The following is a 23,070-nucleotide window of genomic DNA, read 5'->3' as shown; positions in this document are numbered from 1 at the left end:
GGGATTTCTTAACCGGGGCTAGAGGTGGTGTAGCCTAATTAGGTAGTTGAAGGAGACCTGAATTTCAAGGAAGTAGAAACCTATTGCCTATTATGGGAGCTGTTCAAGGGAACTGATACTTATTGCCTATTACAGTAGCGGTCTGCCTTAGGTGACTCAATTCAACGGCTTAATGGCTGTGCAACCAGGGGTGGGGGAGGCAGCAGGGAGTGGCCCTGCGGTTTAACAGAGCTTATGTAGTAGACAACAAAATGGCGCTGGTCTGGCCCTTACAAAGGTAAAAATAAGAACAGGTTTTGAAATCAGGCAGACCTAGCCTCCATTCTGACTCTACCAATTATGCTCAGAATTCCTTGGTGTTTTGACTTTGCCACCTTTAAAATGAGAGATTTAACATTATCTTTCACAATTCCTGTCAAAATTAACATATGTGTGAAAGCAACTTGGTCTAGGCTGAGTACATAGGTATTCAAGGAGTGTTAGTGTTCCCAGTTTACCCATTTAGGAAACAAACCTCACATGAATTTCTGCATGCAAAATACTCAAATTTAACATAGTGACCACCTTTGGATTTTCTGGAAGAAATCTTAAATAAAAGGCTCCACAAGAGAAAAAAATTAAGACCCAATTTACTTTCAGACTCATACTTACAAAAAAGATCATAAGTCTGTAGAAGTCAATAAAAGCTAATACTGAAATCAAGTATTTCCTTTGAGGCCTAAAAAGTTTTAGAAAATATACAAGCCAAGGTATCATGATACGATGATAACTAGCATGATCTCTATGTAGATATCAATTTTCTGGCTTTTAAGGAAGGATATGCTACATTCAGCAGGGCTCAGATTGAGCTAGTAAGATTGGCTTCTGACTCACCAAGCTATTCTTTCTAAAATGACTGCTATTTCATGAATTTAAACAAGTGCCACAAGTGCTCATTTCCATGTGTGACATTTTTGATAAACTTCCAGGTTTCAAACTGGTTAAAAGAGCCAGAGTACAAGCCAAATTCACTTAGTATGAACAGTGAACTAGCTCCACTATAGTCCCCTCAAGGCTTTCAGTTAAATTCCTCAAATATTTAGCCAATTACTTTAGTGTGAACAATACAACTAGCTAATTACTTTCATCATATTTAAGAAATACAATGAATAGGAACGGGAGTTCTTTGTAACAGAACGATCTTTAGAGGTACCTGGCACTGAATGGAACCTTCTAGAAGCTTCAAGTAATACAAAGATTATGATGTACCACATCCTACCACATACGTAATTCAGAATGAAAACTTTTCCAAACCATGTTAAAAAAATAAGGAACTCCAACCAAATTCTGATTTTTCGCATGATGACTATAGAGGTCTTTTTTTAAAAATGGCAAATTTAAAATTCAAACAAGTTTTTGCTTCTGTTTTTGTTGCTCTACTGATTGATATACCAAGTTGTCTCCTATCAACTCCCCAAGAAACCACAAGAATAACCTGCTGATCAAGTATGGCTAACTTTGGTAAATTCACTATAATGAAGGGGAGAATTGCTATCACAGAGTCCTAAAAGTATTTAAGAACCAGAGGTCAAAAGCAGAAGTGTATAGGGATTGGGGTGTGGATCTTTTTTTAAAGTGAAGATCAGGTTAAGAGTGGGAAAAGTTTCAAATAGTTTCTGATTGATGGACACAGCAATGAGAGGATCTTGAAGCAAGTCTTGGCTCAGTGCCCTTAGCACAATGGTTACAGCGCTGGCCACATACACCGAGGCTGGTGGGTTCGAACCTAGCCTGGGCCAGTTGAACAACAATGACAACTGCAACAAGAAAATAGCTGGGTGTTGTGGCGGGCACCTGTAGTCCCAGCTACTCGGGAGGCTGAGGCAAGAGAATCACTTAAGCCCAGGAGTTTGAGGTTGCTGTGAGCTGTGATGCCACAGTACTCTACCGAGGGCACAGAGCGAGACTCTGTCTCAAAAAAATAGCAAGCTTGATGAACTGTTTGACAAGAAAACCATTTGCTCAGGTGAGTAATCTATTGTCCTGTGAAAAGGGCCATCTGTCCACATGAGCAATTTATTGTTGAAATACACTGGTTTTCAGGAATTTCCTGAAGCGAACAAAGAAATTATTTATTATTCTCCAGGTTTATCTTCCTGGGCAAGTATTTCCCAGAACAAATAGTAAGTAAGTCATGTTACTACAGGGCAGGGTGGGGGGAGAGGGCAGGTCTCAGTTCTCTGTCTTGACAGTTAAACTATGTGGATGCAAGTGGAGTTGGCTCTGATTGCCTAACGTGGAATTCAACACTACCAACCCCTAACAGTGAATTAGGGATTGAATTAGGAAAAAAAAGGAGAGAGAGGAATGGTGCCAGTCAACAAAAGAATGTGCGAATAATTTCAAGGAGACTTGGATAGAGTTGTCCAACCAGGTTGGGGGACTTCAAAATTCAGCTTTTACCCACCTGCCCAATACATCTGAATTCAAAGAAGCTGAGTTCTCATCCAAGGAGAGCAGATTCAGCTGCAGCGTTCGTAGAAGGGATTAATGTATCTGATTGGTCTGGAGTGCTTAGCTCTAATGGTGTGTTCCTGGAGGGCTGGACCTGCCAACGCAATTTGTACAGCTGGCATGGAACACAGAGTCATTAAGTACTCAATATGTGAGTGCCGACGTGAATAAGACAATTTTAAAGGTTGTAATGTTGCAGGAAGACGAGGCCCATGGGAGAGAAAGAGCACCCAAACACCACGTTTATAAGAGGAAGGGCTTTATTCATGGGCCGGGAGCTAAAGGCATAGATTTCCAAATGGCCATGCTGCCGGACTGGCTTGGTCTTTCCATTTTTATTGACAGTCAGAAAGTTCCACGCCACAGGTACCTTTCTCATTGGCCAGTTTGAATCAAGCAGGAGATGCTAATCCAGCCCCTACAGAACTACAGGATTTCACAGAACTTGGAAATGTCCAGGTTCCAGGAAGTTAAGCCCACAAATTCCCAAGAGCTGAGTCACCATGGAGAGGACCCTGCAGGTGCATCCTTGCAGTTTTGCTGAGAAGACCTGTTCTCCCGGACCTCACCCCTCTCAGGTATCCTCTCTCAGTAGGACTGATCCTGAAAGGGAAGTAGATAGACCACGTGTGGATGCAAGTTTGCCTGACTCATAAAAAGTCCCTGTTCAAGAAGCTAAGCATTAACCATTTCGAGAATCTTGGACTCAAATATGGTCATGCAGGTGCTTAAAGGCCACAGAAACAGATGAGGTAAAACAAAAAGCAGAAAAGAGGATTGGCAAAGATACACTGTATTTATACTTTCCAAAGTATTTTCATTTATATTATTTTATTGATTTTCAAAACAGTTTTGTAGGGAAAGTAGAACAAGTATTAGCACCATTTTATGCATAAGGAAGTTGCAGCTCAAAGACCATTAAGTGGGCTCTATACCCATAGCTCAGTGGTTACAGCACCAGCCACATACACCGGGCCTGAAAGGTTCGAGCTGGCCAGGGCCTGCTAAACAATGACAGCAACAACAACAACAAAAAAATAGCCCGGCGTTGTGGCGGGCGCCTGTAGTCCCCGCTCCTTGGGAGGCTGAGGCAAGAGAATTGCTTAAGCCCAAGAGTTTGAGATTGCTGTGAGCTGTGACCCAATGGCACTCTACCAAGGGCAACATAGTGAGACTCTGTCTCAAAAAAAAAAAAAAAAGTTTCTTGCCCAAGGTCGCAACACTGTAACATTGGAGGCGGGCACTTGGGCCTAGATCTTCTGAAGCCTTCTGCGACTGCTGAGAATTGGAAGCAGAACTAAAACTGTGAGAAGAGTGAGAGAAGTGTTTCTCTTTACCCCTCCAACCATAAGGACCAAAGTTTGCGGAGTTGTAAGTTCTGTAAATAGACAAGAGTGTGCTGTGAATTGTGATTGAATGGGACCTGTCAGTGGAGTTGTCAGACCCTGCAGGCTGTGCCTGGGTGCCCTGAACATAGCCCTGAACCACCAGAAGTCTATGCTGCTGTCATTTAAGCACAGATTACTGTTTTTAATGCCAAAGTCCTGTGTGGCCACGTGTTTCCACAGGCAGCAAAATTTCAGTATCCCTGTCTGGCTGGGCTTAAGTTTTTGGCAAGAATTCCCTCTTCCCTTGTGAACATCTTGGAAAGCTTTTAACTGAGTACAAAGATGTTTATTTTGAGAAGCAAAAGGGACTAAATATGTCCAAAACCAAACTCTACCTCTCCCACCAGATGATCCTTACTTTTATAGTGTAAGATATTTTCCTACCTCTGCCATCTAATTGGTGGAGTACACAGGTGATATTACCTGGGATGGCTCTGAAGAAACAGGTGATTCTCTCTGTGACTCCCATCCCTGGAAAAGTATTAGGAATCTGGGGCAGGAAAACACTGAAGGAAGTAGAAAGAGGCAGGAATGAAGGGGTATTTGAGGGAAGATTGGTAGTATTACGAAGCTGAACAACCAACCATTAGGCCGCTGTCCCTCAATTGCCTAATTATTTTTCAAGTCCTTTGAGATGGTTTCCCTCGAGTTTTAGAAGGGATCATGTTCCCACATAGAACGTAACTTTGTAGGCCTTAAAGATATGCCAAATATCACACAGTCACTAACTTTTGGGGTATGTGGCTATATAGTCACATCATTTTAGAATTATAACACACCTTAAGGTAATCAGTTCAATTTCTTATTTCAGAGATGAGGATCGTAGCAACCAAAATATTAAAGGACTTTCCCGAGGTCGTACATGTTTCAGTGGCAAATCTAGGACTATAAGACTTTTGATTTTTGTCGTTATTGCCTTATACTATGAAATAGTTTTTCTGAAAACTAACATTTCTTGTTTTTAAAAAATTTTCTCTTCCTTCCACACCAAATTTCTCACACTTTAAAAATACTATCAAATTTCTCTTCCAGTGTGAAGGGACCTAACAAAGAAAAGGCTCGTAACTAAAGTTAGCAGAGGTAAAACTACTTTTTCTGTAAGTTTGGCTCATGTGAAATATTCCCCTGAAGTATTTAATATAAATATGGTAGTAAGGGAAGAGGTGTGATATAAAATGGAGAGAATTGAATGTCCCATGAGTGAGAAGGCAAATAACTGAGGGTTTGGGAACAAGTAAAAGGACACTGGTTTAAACGACACTGGTCATTACCACTGCTGCTATTTTAAAGTATTATTTTTGCTTTTTAGCTAGACTTGATTTACTTACTATTATTTGTTCTCTGAATAAAGCCTTTAATTTCTTCACAGTGAAAACTTCAAAGAATTCTTGATTAGGGACTAGTCCTTAAAGTTATTGTTTGCCTTAACTGTAAGTAAAGCTCGAAATGAGCTATTAATTGGCATTAGAGAGAATCTCACCACTGACACAAACAGGTGTGTAAAATTATACATCAGTGTTATGGGGGGGGGTATAGAAGATTAATTTAACCTAGATGAACACTATCTTTATTCTTCTAGAAGAAAATCTGGTATAGGTGCCAAGGAGGAGAAGGTGCCTCTGGGATCCCACAATACCTGTGAGCGTTCAACCTCTTAGTATTGGGTTTTCCCATTGCTTGACTCAGTCCTCTAAGTTTATCCCAAACCCCATAGTGCCTTTGCCATCAAGGTCCCTGATGTACAAGTACACATTTGTGGACAATCTTGGTTGCATTTCTCTAAGTGCACTTTATTTTTCCTGTTCGTGCCCAAAATATACTGATTTCCCCCCCATAATCACAGTGTACAACTTTCCCCCCTTCTCTTAAGAGAGAAGTAACCCTTGGATTTTATGTTTCCCCTTTGATATGTCCCTCAAACTTCATGTGTTGAAAACTTAATTCCCAAATTCATATGTTGACTGGAGGCAGGACCTTTGGAGGTAATAGGATTAGATAGTCACCAGGGTGAAGCCCCCATGATGGGCCTGGGGGCTTTATAAGGAGTAAAAGAGAGGCCTGACTGGTATGCTCCTGCCCTCTCTCTACCATGTTAAGATGGAGCAAGGCCCTCACGTGATGCCAGAGCCATGCTCTTGGACTTCCCAGTCTCCAGAACCATAAGCTAAATAAAATCTTTTTCTTTATGAATTACCCAGCCTATGGCATTTTGTGATAGAAACAGAAAACAGACTAAGACATCTCTCTTAGGGAAAGAGGTGATACTGGTTTGAGAAGGTGCTCGTTACCACTGCTGCTATTTTAAAGTATTATTTTTGCTTTTTAGCTAAACTTGATTTACTTACTATCATTTGTTCTCTGATGTCAACTCCTGATTTCAGATAAAATACAAAGAAATTCTGACAAGTCAAGAATCAAACCAAGTGACAGAATTTAATAGTTACCTATCTTTTAGATCTAAAAGACAGACAAGTTGCAGATCTTTCAAAAAGGAAAGCAGTAGCAGTGGCAAACAAATCAAGGCTCCAAGTTTAACTGCCGCACTAATGATGATGAAAAGCTACCAGAGCAATTAAGGTGCTGATCTTTTATTCCTCTCCCAGGAGGCATTCTCAAATTCTTGAGGATTTTTTTCTTCACTTAGTTAAATGAAGAAGTGTTTCTTGTTTGGCTGTAATAGTGTTTTGTTTTCTGCTGATTTCTAAAAAGAATTAAATTATTATAATTACATCATTTGCAGCCTATACTTGTAGGAACTGATTAGAGTTTTTCCCCTTCTCTGACTCTAATGCTTGACTTTTAAAAAATCATCCTTCCTTTGTAAACCCAAGGAAAATAATTTGAATGATGATTCTACTATGGTTTGGACTTTTAGTGTCCTTCCCCTTCAGATTACAAGGTTGACAAGTAAGAAAGAAAAAAAAAAAAGAAAGAAAACTATGACTATTGTAGGCCCTCACAACTCTGAGACTTCTTGGAGTAAATTAACAAGTTTTTGTTAGCCAAAGAACTAGAGACATAAGTCCCCCCAGGACACCTTCCATAAAGCTATTCAATAAGTTAGAAATTTTAGTTGGAGCACAAAGTAATTAAATTTGTTTTTTAAGTCAAGGAAATGTAGTTTTTAAAAATTATGCTCACGAAATCTTTGATACTGCAATAGTTGAGTGTGCCACTAAAATTTATGTTGAAATTTAGTTCCCAATGCAACAGTATTAAGAGGTGGGGCATTTAAAAGGTGATTAAGCCTTGAGGTCTCCACCTTCATAAATGGAATTAGAGCCCTTATGAAGGGGCTTGAGGGAGCCAATTTGTCCCCTTTTTGTCTTTCATCCCTTTTGCCATTAAGAGCATAGCATTCATTCCCTCTAGAGGATTCAGCACCAAAACACCATCTTTTTTTTTTTTTTCGAGGCAGAGTCTCACTCTGTCACCCTGGGTTAAGTGCCATAGGTCATAGGGATCCCAAACTCTTGGGCTCAAGTGATCCTCTTGCCTCAGCCTCCTGAGTAACTAGGAGTACAAGTGGGCACTACCATGCCTGGCTATTTTTTTCTATTTTTTTTAAATAGAGATGGGGTCTTGCTGTTGCTCAGGTTGGTCTGGTACTCTTGAGCTCAATCATTCCACCTGCCTCTGCCTCCCAGAGTGCTAGGATTATAGGCGTGAGCCACTGTGCCCAGCCAAGACACCATCTTAAAAGAAGAGACTAGACCTTTATCAGACTCTAAACTCATTGGAATCTTGATTTTAGACTTCCAATCTCCAGAACTGTGAGAAATAAATCCCTGTTCTTTATAAATTACTCAATCTTGGGTATTTTATTATAGCACCTGGAAGAAAGTAGACATATATCTCCTTTCAAAAGGTGGAGCCTAATTTCGCTCCCCTTGAATGAACGTGGGCTGGACTTAGGGAACTGCTTCTAATAAACAGAATGTGATAGGGGAAGTGCTATGTTATAGACTGTGCTAGGTTATAAAAAGGATTGCTTCTGCCTGGCTCTTACTCTCTTGGGTCACTTGATCTGGACAAAGTTAGCTGCCAAGCCGTGAGATCACTCAAGCAGGCCTCCTAGAGGTCTCTGTGGAGAAAGTCCAAGCCCTCCCCCAAGTCACAAGTGTGAGTCAGCTCAAAAGGGGATCCTCCAGTCCCACTGAGCCCTTGGGGTGATGTTATCCTAACTCTAGCTTCATGAGACACTCCACATTGTAACCACCACCTTGGCGGCTCCAGAATTCCTGACCCACAAAAGCTGGCAGAGATAATAAATGTTTATTGTTGTTTTAAGCCACTAAGTTTTGGGGAAATTCATTATGCAATTATAGATAACTAATACAGGAAACAATTAGCAGAGGATACTGTTCTATTCTTGAAACCCTTGGAATGAAAATAACAATTATTGTACAATCAGAGAATTCTTTTCTTCCCTAGCTATTTACATTTTATTCACATTCGCTTGAATCACATAAATCCCACCAAAAATGCTCAGAATCTCTACTTTTCCTTCCATCTGTACACATTTGAAAGGTTGATATTTGTTATTTGCCTGTGAATGCATGGATGTGATGTGAATAAGAATGCTAAAAAAGGTTACGAAAGCTGAAAGCTAGGTACAATTCCCCTATTACTCATGAAATTTTTTACACTTTTTTTTTTTTTTTTTTTGCAGTTTTTGGCCAGGGCTGGGTTTGAACCCACCACCTCTGGCATATGGAGCTGGCACCCTACTCCTCTGAGCCACAGGTGCCACCCAATATTTTACACATTTTATAACCTTTAAAGTCCTTTGTGTCTTAGAGAAAAGACACAAATGTCTTGTAAGCATTTCGATTGGTGTTAGCTTTGGATGGCTGTATGCTCAAGGTACTAGGTTACTTTAGGGCCTCTTGCCTCTTAAATGAACTTATCTCTCTCTCTCTTTTTTATACAGTCTCATTTTTGTCGTCCTGGGTAGAGTGCTGTGGCATCATAGATCACAGAAACCTCAAACGCTTGGGCTCAAGTGATTGTCTTGCTTCAGTCTCCATGAGTAGCTGGGCCTACAGGCTTCTACCTCAATGCCTGGCTGTTTTTAGAGTTGGATCTCTCTCTTGCTTAGGCTGGTTTTGAACTCCTGAGCTCAGAGGATTTACCTGCCTCAGTTTTCCAGAGTGCTAGGATTACAGGTGTGAGCCACCACGCCTGGCCTTTAAATGAATTTCTGATAAGTCCTCATTTTTTACCCTCTGACAGAATTCTCTTCTGAAGCACAGCTTGGACTGTTCAAAAAGTTTCTCAAAGACAAATCCATCTTCCATCACATTGGTTGTCCATGTAATCTGCCTAAACTAGTGAATGGGAGTTGGTGAGCAGGATCTTTGTATAAACAATTAAACCACAAATTTCCCATTAATCTGGGTCAAGTTGAAATTATAATGGGGCCAATGTCCCATCAGTTTTCAGTATTCTATTAACTGGGTATGATCTTTGGTAATCTTTTGAATTTGTGCCAGTTACTAATTTTTGCTCAGAAAATCCAGTCTCTGATACTTGGCTCTGAATTCTGCTTTACCCGTGGCTCTCTGGTGGGCTCTGCCATAGGGGTGGCTGAGGGAGACTGCAAGGCTGGAGGAGGAAGGAAGGATTTGCTTCTTTATTTTTGTAATTAAAAAAATGTACAGGGTATAAGTGTTTTTTGTTAAATACATCATGGTGAAGTCAGGGCTTTCAGCTTACCTGTTACCAGAATAGTATACGTGGTTCTCAATATGTAGATTTTTTTTTTCGGAGACAGAGTCTTACCATGTCGCCCTCAGTAGAGTGCTGTGGCTTCAGACCTCACAGCAACCTCAAACTGTTTGGCTTAAGAGATTCTCTTGCCTCAGCCTCCCAAGTAGCCAGGACTACCAGTGCCTGCCAAAAAAATTCCCAGCTATTTTTTTTTTTTTGGTTGTAGTTGTCATTGTTGTTTGGCAGGCCCAGGCTGGATTCAAACCTGCCAGCTCCAGTGTATGTGAGCCTTAGCCTCTGAGCTACAGGCGCCAAGCCTCAATAGGTAGATTTTTATCCCTCATCCCTCTCCAGCCTTTCCCCCTTCTTATTTTCCAATGTCCCTTCTATCTCTTTTTTTTTTTTGAGACAAAGCCTCAAGCTGTTCCCCTGGGTAGAGTGCTATGGCATCACAGCTCACAGCAACCTCCAACTCCTGGGCTCAAGCAAGTCTCCTGCCTCCGCCTCCCAAGTAGCTAGGACTACAGGCACCCACCACAACGCCTGGCTATTGTTTGGTTGCAGCCATCCTTGTTGTTTGGTGGGCCCAGGCTGGATTCGAACCCTACACCTTAGGTGTATGTGGCTGGAGCCTTAGTCACTTGAGCCACAGGTACCGAGCCCCTTCTATCTCTTTATGTCCATATATATCCTTCTTTGAGCTGCCACTTATAAGTGAGAACAACTCTTTGCTTCTTGGCGGCTTCCTGTCTTCTTGTGGATCTTGTGAACATCATGTAGCAACATTTCTTTGTCCCTGAAGCAGCAGCAGTTGGATCCACATTCTAGTTTTCCAACTTGACCTGTAGAACTAGCTTCATCTCCTCACCAGCCACCAGCACCTGCTGGGGGTTGGGGGCAGCTTCCTTAGGTGTCTAAGTTTTAGCTTCTCAGTATCCTCCTCTAAGTTTTGAAGTTTTAATAATTCAAACCTCTTCCCTTTCCTGTCTCTGTCCTAGTAGTGTGTAGTGGCCAAGAAATGCCCCTCGTAGACTTTCAACTATAGGGAGTATAATTAAGGTTACTGGATTTAGCTAATAAATATTCTGGATAAATACCAGTTAAATTTGAACAACAAATACTTGTTTTAGCCTAAGTATATCCTCTGAAATATTTGGGACAAACTTATAGTAAAAAATCATTCATTGTTTATCCACAATTCAAATTTAACTGTGAGTGTCCTATGTCTTATCTGGAAACCCCTAAGCTTAATTGACCAAGGGCCCCAGCTACTCTTCTTTGAAATCCCTCCATTGCTAAATCTGCCCTGAGGCCATGCCCTCCACAGCTGGTCCCACCAATAACTGACCCTGTGAGGACACTGAGACTGATTCCTAGGAGGAGTGGCACTTCTCTGACTGTAGCTCAGTGACTTTCGATGGCTTTGCTGAGGCTTTCTTAGATTGTATAGCCCCTTTCTCATTCCTTCAGATAGTCTCAGTCTGTGACAGTTCTCCTGGTTTCCACTGCTCCCTCCCTGTTCCCTTCCACACAGGTAGTCCTCTAATGGAATCTTGGCAGGTTTCTTCCTGTCTTTGCGTTGAACACAGGATAGGCTAACACAAGGTGGGAGCGATGACCTACGGTCATTCATTCCTCTTTACTCCCTGTTACCTAGTAATATCTTGCTAACAATTCTTTCTGTTCTCTCTTCAAATAACTGTTGTGGTTTCTGTTTCTTGTCTGGACTCTGAGAAGCCTAGTGAGAGCTCTAATTGTTCCAGGAAGTTTAAGGTACTAAGCCATTCCATTAAAGGGATGTGGTATGTTTTTTTCCTTTAACTTCCCTTGTTATTTTACCACAGAGTTGGCAAGACAGGTTGAGCGAGATTACTGCCTTTCATAAATGTGGCAACAGACATATGTTATGTTGTGTTCAGTACTAAGAGTCCACTTGGGTACCTTGGCAAACTGGACTGCCTATGCAGGAAGGTAATCATGGAAATGACAAGTCTTGAAGTCATTCCCAATAAGGGGCGTGCTTCTTTAATCTGGAGAAGACGGCAGGAGGATGGGGTAACTATTTTCAAGTATTTGAGGGTCAGTCACATGGAAACTGGATTAAACTTATTTTACAAGGACCAGATGTCAGGACTGGAACCAATCAGCAGAGCCAGAATGAGACACGTGGGCTTTTAGTTCAGCAGCAACGCAAGCCTGTATCTCTTCGATATTTGTTAAACAAGTGTCTGGTAAGAGTGAGGAGAAATTATTTTTTCTGCTAATAAAACACAAGATAAAGCGTTTATTGCATGTAGCCGCATGACATTAAAATTTTAACTTTTTGAATTGTTTTTCCAGTTTTTATGTTACTCAACACTTATTAAATAAGAAGAGAGGTAACTTACATGGGTATCATTAAGAATACTGTGCTGGGCACAGTGGCTTACACCTGAAATCCTAGTACCCAGGCAGGGGTGAGTGAGAGAGTTCAAGACCAGCCTGAGCAAGAGCTAGATCCCATCTCTACTAAAAATAGAAAAACTAGCCAGGCATTATGCAGGTGTCTGTAGTCCCAGCTATTTGGGAGGCTGAGGCAAGTGGATCGTTTGAGCCCAGGAGTTAAAGGGTGCTGTGAGCTATGATGACTCCATGCACTCAACCCCAGGATGGCAGAGTGAGACTCTGTCTCAAAAAAAGAAAAAAGGAAGGAAGGAAGGAAGGAAAAGAAAGACTGTCCAGATATATTTAAGAGTTCCTTCTTTCTAGGCGGTGCCTGTGGCTCAGTGGGTAGGGCACCAGCCCCCGTATACCGAGGGTGGTGGGTTCAAACCCGGCCCCGGCCAAACTGCAACAAAAAAATAGCCGGGCATTGTGGCAGCACCTGTAAGTCCCAGTTACTTGGGAGGCTGAGGCAAGAGAATCGCCTAAGCCCAGGAGTTGGAGGTTGCTGTGAGCTGTGATGCCATAGCACTCTACTGAGGGTGATAAAGTGAGACTCTGTCTCTAAAAAAAAAAAAGAGTTCCTTCTTTCTATTATGCAGTACTTACTGTATTATAGTATTCTTAGGTTCTTTTCCAGTTATCTGAATGGAAAATGTGTGGCCTAATAAAAAGTTTATAATTTAGATAATAAGATAAACTTTTCTCAGTAAATAACATGGTATTCTCAAGTATTGAGATTTCAGACAACCACATTTTCAGACTCCAGTGGGCAGATGTTGAAGTTGGGGGACCTGCTCTGAGTGCTTTGTGCTACTTACACATTCACCTCTCAGAAAGACTCAACAGAGATAACTTAGTGTAGATGAGGAATAAACGTTTTTACATTTCCCCTTGAAAGCACTGTCTATTTCTGGGTAGCAGGACCAATTTACAGGATCCCCTGTTTTATGAGGAGTGATGCCTGGAGATGTGATAAACCACACCAAATTTGATTTCAGTGCTATTTCAGCACCCCCTTTCAGTTAATGCAACTTCTTGGTTTGTCTATCCTTTAATCTAGATCACCAGAAGGTAAGAGTTACAGGGGAGCACATTTCTACCAGTATAATTAAGACCTCTGTAGGAGTAAGAGTTGCTAATAGTAAACTGAGCTACCTTGCAAAAAGAGAGCCTGTCAACACTGAATGTCACAGATGTTACGGGAAAGAACCCTGCACTGGGAAGGAGGATAACCTGGAATAGACATCATGGGGGTAGCTTGGAAATAGGTATTATTGGAGAATTTACACCACAAAATGGGCAAATGCTGCACTTTAGAACTTGTTTTGGAGAACTAATGTATCTGCTCACATGTGTTTCTTTCACAACTGAGTCCAGTCACCAGAGAGCTCAAGTCTTGTCTCAAACTACGAACTGGATCAGTCTCAACTATATAATCTGCAGAGCACCCTTGTAAAACTCATGGTCATGTCCATGTTTCTCTCCACAGACAGATCTGGGACTGCTAGGTGAGTCTCAATTCCATGGTTAAAAGATGGCCTTGTATATAATTCTGATATACACATGACTGATTTTCAGGGGAATTTTGTTTTATGATCTTACCATTCAGTGACTTCTGCCAGCTGGATGGTGGATCTATCTATCAGGCGAGAGATGGTAGCTAATCTGGGTTGTGAGTCTTTCTTGCTTTTCTGTGTGCCTACTTGTGAGCTCAAATTAATCAAGAGAATATTTTGTGCCCACTAGAAAAGGAAATTGTCCTTTGAAAACTGGAATGGTGAGTTTTTTGTTTCTATGTTTACTTCTGACCTGTAGCTAAGGTTATACAGCTGAAGCCAGTTAGCTCTCTGCAATTGAGAAAAACTTTTCTCTCCCATTGTATGTGTGAAATGCTTTTTTACCTCTGAAGGGTGTTAATAAATTAGATTATAAGGTCACTTAAATTAAAGGAGCTCCATTCTAGTTGTTATATAGAGTAATAAGTGCCTACATAAATCTAACATTTCCAGAATTTCCACCAAATAAAGACACTAAATTTTTAATATTCTAACCTTTTAACAAAAAACTCTTTCAGAAAGTAATAATGAGAAACATATAATGGTCTAAAACATATAATAATACATAATATATATAATTTATAACACATGTATAATACACATATGTATGTATGGATAGCACAGGGATATAGACAATATAACAAATGATAAATCTTTAGATGAATCAAGCTAGTTTATAATTTTCTTGTAGAAAAAATGATACTTTTCCCTCTGATTTTAGGATGTGAAGTGTAATATATTTGTACATTTCATTTTATAGAAGACCTAGATTTGCTTTCTGAACTCTCTCAAATTTACATACTGATTTATGGATAAAATAAGCTAATATGACAACTTAATAATGTCAAGGATTATGAAAAATGTAAAATTACGTGTCTAACCACATTGAATTATAATTTGGATAATTTTTTAGGTATCACAATCATATTTTATAGTATGTTAGCTCAAGTATAATTCTGATCTCAGGTTAACATTAAAATCTCAAGTGATGAAAAAAATCTTAATCGATGGACTTTTTGCTCTCTCTCCCTCCTCTTTTCTCCTCCTTCCATCTAGCCTCAAAGAAAAATAACATTAAATTCAAAAATTATAATTGATGGATAATCTTTGCGTACCTAGCTAATGTCCATAATATGACACAAAAGCATCCATTGCTCAGCATAGTTTTTAAATGCATCTACATTTTTGTTTTTTATTTTACTATGCTACAGGGGAGCTACTTTTGGATCATATTACTGGATATGCTCACTTTTGCTTGTACCATATATGAATCAATTATTCATATTCTACTTTTTTCTGTGCATAAAGGTTCATTTAAGTTACAGTGAGTATGGGTGTGCTGCCGAGAGGTGATAGTGGCAATAGTGCAAACGATGTTGTGGAGAAGTACAACAATATTTCCAAAGTGCAGGAATTTTTTTTTTGTTTCTCAAGGAAAAAGTGAGTTGTTTTGTTTCAGGGGAAAGTGTATGTCTAGAACATGAACTATGCCAGGGAAAGACAAAACGTAAGTGGATATTGAAAACCGTAGAAGATTAGTTGAAAGTGAACCATGTTTGTCTTGCTTGTCTGAAAAGAAGCAATAAAATATGTTAACATTTTGGCAAAGTCTTCTCATGTTTGATGGACTTATTCAAAAGATAATTTTTGAAAAAGAAACTTGGAATCCATTATCACCAAATATTGAATTGATGCAAAAATAGAACTTGGCTTCCTCTGTATTAAAATGATAAACTGGTCTTACAGCTCCCAACAGGGGTAATAACCAGTTACTGTTTATCTTTCGTGTGATCCATCGAGATAGTAGAGATTTATATTGCCCCAGAATAATTTTCTTTGCTTTGTGTTGATTTTATGGTGGCCATGATTTTCTTTTTTGAGATCAAGAATACCAAAGTCTCCTTACATTGGAAAGAACTGAGATTTCTTAAAATTGTTTTATCTACTTCTACACTTACTTTAAAATATCGTATTGTTGTTTAACAAAACTGTAAACTTTTTCTCAGTAACTTTTTGACTTAGGATCCTGTCTTAAGCACAGACCAAATCTCTGGTTAAATCTGTTGCTTTTGCCTTCTGAAGATTAGACCTTAAAGCCAAAAAAAGTGAAATTCTCAGGAAGTTTATAATACTACCTTAGAGATTCCCAGACAGCCTCTGAAAAATCACGAAGATGTGCTCTTTCACTTTATGAAAAAGGGAATGTTGTAAATAATTAAGTTTTTTGAGGAGCTTGGTATTTTTTAAAGAGCTCAATGCTATTGTAAGACTAGGTAAAGTTTGTGCAGGTACAATGTTATTAATAGAAATAGTTCAAAGAGCCTACATTTTACAGGAAGGTCCCTATTTTGCAATGCCTTTGCTGTCCACAGTATGTCCTTACCCTTTGGGGAAACGTTGATCAAACCCTATGAGACACACATGCATCAGGCAACTCTGTTCTCCTCCACTCTGATACTGTAATAAAGGAACCCCAGCCATGAGTCTTAGAGGTCCTTTCTGCTTCTCTCTCAGAGCCTGAAGGCTCTGCTGTAAGTTACAAGCCAGAGATCAGATCTTCAACAAAAAAGTCTTAGAGTCTCACAGAAAGGACTCTACTGGGTACTCTTAACTGTTGATACTTCAAAGAATGTGCTCCTAGTATGGGCTTTTGAGCTGACATCTCTTAGACAACTTTTAGACTGTACTAGTGGACTAAGTCAGGATTTCCAGGGCTCTTTTTTTTTTTTTTTGGTGGGGGCGGGGTCTGGAAACTGATGACTTTCTGAAATCGGATTGCTGACCCAGTAGAACAAAAATTAATTATATATGACCAAAGGAATTGATGAGAGAAATGCAACTGTGGTTCTTTATTTAGAATACATGTGTATTTCTAATGCCTTATTTCCTGGTAGGTGTATTATTAATTATTTAGGTTGCAAGTGGTATTGAGGGTTTTTTTTGTTTATTTGTTTATTTTTTTTAAAGACAGAGTCTCTTTGTGACCTGGGTAGAGTGCCATGGCATCACAGCTCACAGCAACCTCAAACTCTTAGGCTCAAGTGATCCTCTTGCCTCAGCCTCTCGAGTAGCTGGGACTACAGGTGCCCACCCCAGTGCCTGGTTAGTTTTTCTATTTTTGTTAGAGACTATGTCTTGCTCTTGCTCAAGCTGGTCTACAACCCCTGGGGTCAGCTGATATTACAGGTGTGAGCCACCACGCCTGGCCTTGTTTTTTCTTTTTTTTCAAGGCATTTTGATCTCCTAATGCTATATGCTGAAACATTTTCATATAAAATGATACAATGGCTGGGATTGGCTTCTATGTAGGAAAGTGAATGGGGCAGATAAAATTAATTTACTTGGCACGAGTTAAAAAAAATCAATGAATTTGATAATTGTTTAGCAGACGGATGGATATCTGAGGGCTTATTATGCTAATCTCTCTACTTCTCATTTTGAAAATTTTCTATGATAAAAACTATTTAAAAATCCTTATCATAACTTTTCCTGTGTCTTTTAAGCTCCTTATAATCATGATTTAAATATTCACATCTTATTTTAAAATATGCTCAAACCATTATTTCCTTATCAATCTTTATTGTTAGATTTAGGTTGTTTTCAATTTTTTATTATTACAAATAATACCAGAAACCTTTTTATGCATACACTATTGCCTGTGTTTTGGGGAAATCGTTGCCAAGCTTTCACTGTGTTTTCTTCTAGGAATTTTACAGTTTCAGGTCTTATATTTAAGTCTTTAATTCCTTGAGTTGATTTAGCCTCTTCAACATCTCGTGGAAGTCTTTTTTGCCATGGTGTGTTTTTGGCATCTCTGTCGAAAATCAATTGACTGTATGTGCTTGGGTTTACTTCTGTTCCACTTTTCTATGTATCTGTTTTTATTCTAATCCCATACTCTTTTGATTACTGAAGCTTTGTAATACAATTTGAAATCAGGAGGTATGATGCCTCTAAATTTATTCCTCTTTCTTAAGACTGGGTTATTGAGTTTTGGGGTTTTTTTTTTTTTTTAATTGATTACAAATTTCACAAGTGTTTATTCTATTTCTGTGAAACACACCGTTAGAATTTTAATAGGGATTACATAGAATGTGCAGATTGCTTCGGGTAGTGTAGACATTTTAACAGTATTAGTTCTTCTAATCCATGATCATGGGATATCTTTTCTTATTTGTTTATTTGTAGCAATGAGGTCTTACCATATTGCCCAGGCTGGATTCAAATTTCTGGGCTCAAACAATCTTCCCACTTCTGCCTCCTGAGTAGCTAGAACTACAGGTATGTGCCACCATGCCCAGTATCACATGATATCTTTCCATTTATTTGTGTTTTCTTTAATTCCTTTTATCAATGTTGTATGATTTTCAGTGGATATATTTTTCAGCCCTTTGATTAATTTTTTACTATGTATTTTTTTTATAATACTATCAGAAATGGGATTGCTTTCTTGAGTTTTTTTTCCAACCCCAGATAGATTGTTGTTGGTTTACTTTATTTTGAATTATTCCCCAGAAGAGTTCATGTCGGATCAAAGGGCATAATAGTCTAAGGTTCTTGCTTACAAAGCCATTTAATTTCCCAAACAGCTTTAGTAATCAACCACATCCTAATTGGCACTGGGTATCTTATTTTCAAGTTTTGTGCCAGAGATAATATCTTCTTATACTTTCTTTTAAGAATTACTTCTGGGGTGGAACCTGTGGCTCAAGGAGTAGGGTGCCAGCTCCATATATCAGAGGTGGTGGGTTCAAACCCAACCCTGGCCAAAAACTTCCAAAAAAAAAAAATTACTTCTGGTAGGTTCTTCCTGTTGCTATTTGAAGTTTTGATATCTTTTGCTCACTTTTGTTTGGATAGTCATTCCTGCTGGGTGTGGACTTTGATATTTGACTGTTAGTGGTCATGATCCTTGCCCCTCAGCAAAGGGAAATACCTGGAGACTCTAACACTGTGATCCTGAAAATTTCTGGCTCCTGATATGAGAAAGAATATCCAGGTGAGTGGGAGAAACAGGTAACAGCTGGAACAACTGAAGCATTGAGCCAATAAGAGAGAACACTGGCCAGAGCATATTGGGAGCCAGCTGTCGAAAAAAACAATCTGTGACCAGTGCCTGGAGTCTGGGAAGAGATGTCAGGGTTAAGGTGTGAAACTTCAAGGGTTAGTTTTTACATTCCAGCGATGAGCTCTGTCATTAAAATGAAAAGGGAGAGAGTGAGTTTTCCAGAAAATAGAGTACCTACTGGTCAATACTTTTATCTTTTTTACATTTTTAATTTTTGAGACAGAGTCTCACTTTGTTGCCCAGGATAGAGTGCCGTGGCCTCAGCCTTGCTCACAGCAACCTCAATCTCCTGGGCTCACGGCGTCCTCTCGTTTCAGCCTGCTCAGTAGATGGGACTACAGGTGCCTACCACTACACTTAGCAATTTTTTTCTATTTTTAGTAGAGAAGGGATGTCACTCTTGCTCAGGCTGGTCTTGAACTCTTGAGCTTAAGGGATCCTCCTACCTCAGTCTCCCAGGGTGCTAGGATTACAGGTGTGAGCCACTGCGCCTGGCCTCAAATTTTATTTTATGTTATTTTACTTTCTTTTTGAGACAAGACTCTTAAGCCATTGCTCTGGGTGGAGTGCTTAGCGTCACAGCTCCCAGCAACCTCAAACTCTTGGGCTTAAGTGATTCTCTTGCCTCAGCCTCCAAAATAGCTGGGACTACAGGTGCCCACCACAATGCCCAGCTATTTTTTGGTTGTAGTTGTCATTGTTGTTTTAGCTGGCCCAGGCTGGGTTTGAACCCACCAACCTCAATGTATGTGGCCAGCGCCCTACCCACTAAGCCACAGGTGCCGCCTATGGCCTCAAATTTTTATCTTTAAATTGGATATTGCAATTGTCAGTGCACTTAATGAATATAAAGTATGCTGAGAAACTGCCTTGGTTTGCCTAATTTTGAGACTACTTTGCAAGCAACAAAGGAGTCAGGATAGTTGATCAACTTTCTATAGGTTTTTTTAAAGTGTTAAGAGTAGAGCCTTGTTAATAGACATGTGAACTAAAATAAAATCTTAAGGCTCCCCCTTCAGTGACTAACTGAGTTGCTAGCCGTGAGAAAGGAGATCAGATACGCCTCCTTGTCTCCTCCCCTTCTTAGATATGTCCTCTGTGACTCACTAACAGGCCTAAGGCTATGCAAGACCTACCCTTAGTCTCAATATACATAACAAACAACTTGAGTAAGTTGGCCTTTGTCTCTAATTAACAAACTATTTACCTTAAACATTCATTTTCACTGACTCCTGGTCTTTTATTCAGAGCCTAACTCTTTTAGCCAATTATCAACTAAAGAATATATATATGTGTGTATATATATATATATATTTTTTTTTTGAGACAGAGTCTTCACTATGTCTCCCTTAGTAGAGTGCTGTAGCGTCACAGCTCACAGCAACCTCAAACTCTTGGGCTTAAGGTGATTCTTTTGCCTCAGCCTCCCAAGTAGCTGGAACTACAGGTGCCCTCCACAATGCCCCCCTATTTTTTTCTTGTTGATGTCATTGTTGTTTAGGAGGCTCAGGCTGGGTTTGAACCCACCAGTCCCAGTGCATGTGGCTATTGCCCTACCCATTGATCTATGGGTACTGAGCCCAGCTAAAGAATCTTTAAACCCACCTATAAGCTCCCCACTTCCAGATGTCCCACCTTTTTTTTTTTTTTTGCCAAACCAATGTACGTTTTCCACGTATTGATTTATGATCTCATCTGTACTCTCTGCTTCCCTAAAATATATAAAACCAAACTGTAAGCCCACCATCTTGAGTCCAGGTGCTCAAGGCTTCTTGGGTGTGGCTCTGGGTCATGGTCCTCAAATTTGGCTCAGAATAAACCTCCTTAAATTATTTTACTGAGTATGGCTTCTTTTCCATTGACAGAAATATGGCGAACAATTTATTCACTTTTTTCAAGTCAGGTTTTGTTGGCCGCAATATTATAGTAGTTTTCTGCATTACTCCAGTACCCAAATCTTCCACGATGACAGTTTGAAACACAAAGACACATTCAGGGGAAAAAAGAGGTAAGGTAGGAAAGCGGTAACTGGCTAACAGAGCCTCTGTAAACGTTATTACTGTTTTAAGCACTCTATTCACAAAATCACCTTCTGTACTTGATAAAAGTATAAATCTCTCAGGAAAGATTGTGAAAGACTTTGAAATGGGTAAAAGATTACTTTCAGTGAAAAGGTATGCCTCCTCTGGAAGACTCTAGAGGCTTTTCTGATTTTATAGGGTTCCTGTGCTTTTTACTGCCTTTAACTCCAGGCTATTTTACAACTCTGTGAGTAGTAGAAAACTGATGGCGATGCAAATGATCCTTATCCACAGAGATGCAAATAAATTTTGTCCAATGGAGATATATTTGATTTTCCTTTGTAGAAATGATGACTCTAACCATTACATTTTATTGGCCTATTAGCAAATTTTGAATCTATTAGCAATTTCATTTCATCCTTTCTGATTGCCTATATGTGTGTCTGTGTTTCAGATTTTTTCTTTAAACATGTCTTAACATTTTACTGGTTTCCTCATTAATGAATGAATTTTATAAAATCTTTGGCACTTGTTCATTTCATATTTGTATGAGAGTCATAATTTCAATTTCGAAAAAATTATCTTTTAATACTTCCAGCTTAATTAAATATGTATTACTTTTTTCCAGGACCATTAAGGATGTTTTTTTCCCTAGGAGGCTCCAGATTTTTCTAACATCTGTAAAAGGAGACCAGGTTCTAGGACTGAAATAAATCTCCTCTACTCTCAGTGTTACAGAAACTTCAGCACTTGTCCCCCGAAGCTGCATCAGTTAAAAAGGAACAAGCAATTTGAAGAGAAGTTTGTTACTTTGCCAGCAAAGGAGAAAAAAGGCAGACAAAGGTCTCAAAATTCAAATCCCTACTTCTGAGGACAATCTCAGAGCTTTTAAATGATCTGATTCCATAATCCTATGTTGGTCCAAGACAATCTCATGGCCTCTGCCCCCATTCATCAAATCTTTGGCTTAAAACAGTCTGTGACCTCCACCTGGATTAATCCCATCTTCAGTTATCTCCTGTGGCAAAAAGAACAAGAGACATTCTTTGCTCCTCCCAACCACTGGCCTGAGACAGGAGGTTTCAATTCCTCAAAAGTTGGGGAGACAGAAAATATTTTTGCCATTTTCTTTTTTTTGGGGCCATTCCCTCTAAAACAAGACCGTGTTTCTTCCTCTCAGCTACTCTACTTAATTTAAAATAATGGCTGAGGCTTGCTTGGACTAAGCCTGATTACTTAGAGATTCTAAGGGCATGAGTTCAGCCATTGTCTGCCCATAAAAGTCTTTATAAGTACTCAAAATGCAAGGGAAAAATGGAGATAAAAAAATGAAAGAAAGGAAAATGCAATGTATGGGACAGTGATAAAATTATGGACTTGGCAGTTCTTCCCTTTCATACCAAGAAAAAGTGATGTTTTCAGGTAATCTCTGTGCAAGTGTTAGCTAGATAGTAGGATTCTGGCTCTCCTAGGAAAAAAGGACAGGATGGGCCCTCAGTTCCCCACCTTGGTGCTGCTCCACCTTAACCCTCTTTCAAGAGACTGCCCACATCTAGGGGAGGAGGGAACATCCTACCAATCTACCAATAAGAACTTAGCACGCCACTGCAAGAGGATACAGAGGACTCCCTAGTCCAGGGGCCAAGTAGTATAAGTACGATTGAGTCTAGAAGGTGACCTAGAATAACTTTAAGACTAATTATCAAGTCATTAGCTTAATTCTACATTGTAGTTTATCCCTTCCCCCATAGGCTTCCAGAGAGGCTCACGGTAAGACTCAGTGGTGCCAAGGTGACCCACTGAACCTCAAGTTGGGCCCAATTTTTGTCACAACAAGGGTGCCTATTTTTAATCTATGACAAATGTATCTTTCTCTGTAAACTTATATCTTGCTCTTGCTCTGTTAACCTATCTTTCTCTTCCTCAATGAACTTTGTTTCATACTTGCCTTACTTTAGAATATCTGTACATTCTTAAGTCAAGAGTACAGTAAAAACACAGATCTTATACTCATGTTTAGTATGGACTTACCCAAAGACTAAGATTGAGAATGATTGCATTGTTTCCAGAGTTTCCCTCTGATTGGTGAAGTGTCTACGGATGATGGTTCAGAGCTCACCACTCCAAAAAGTAACTAGACTAGGAGACCAGAATATGCCACCCAAAATATTCCCTTTTGGCATAAGGATTATTTTGAGCTGGTTATTTTAAGAAACTGCAGACACAGGAGAAGCTCTGAAAACAAGAGTACAATTTACCCTTTTGTAAGAGAAATTTACATTCATAAGGGAGATCTCCATTTGTGAAGGTATCTCCCTCTTCTCTACACCAGAAAACAAGGATGATGAAAGTGCTAGAATTTCTTATAGAAGGATAAGGCACTGATTTATGTCTATTTAACAAATCTT

The sequence above is a fragment of the Otolemur garnettii genome, unplaced genomic scaffold (genome assembly GCF_000181295.1).
Source record: "Otolemur garnettii isolate 467f Iridium unplaced genomic scaffold, OtoGar3 scaffold00093, whole genome shotgun sequence".
NCBI lineage: Eukaryota > Metazoa > Chordata > Mammalia > Primates > Galagidae > Otolemur > Otolemur garnettii.
This window is presented reverse-complemented; position numbering follows the sequence as displayed.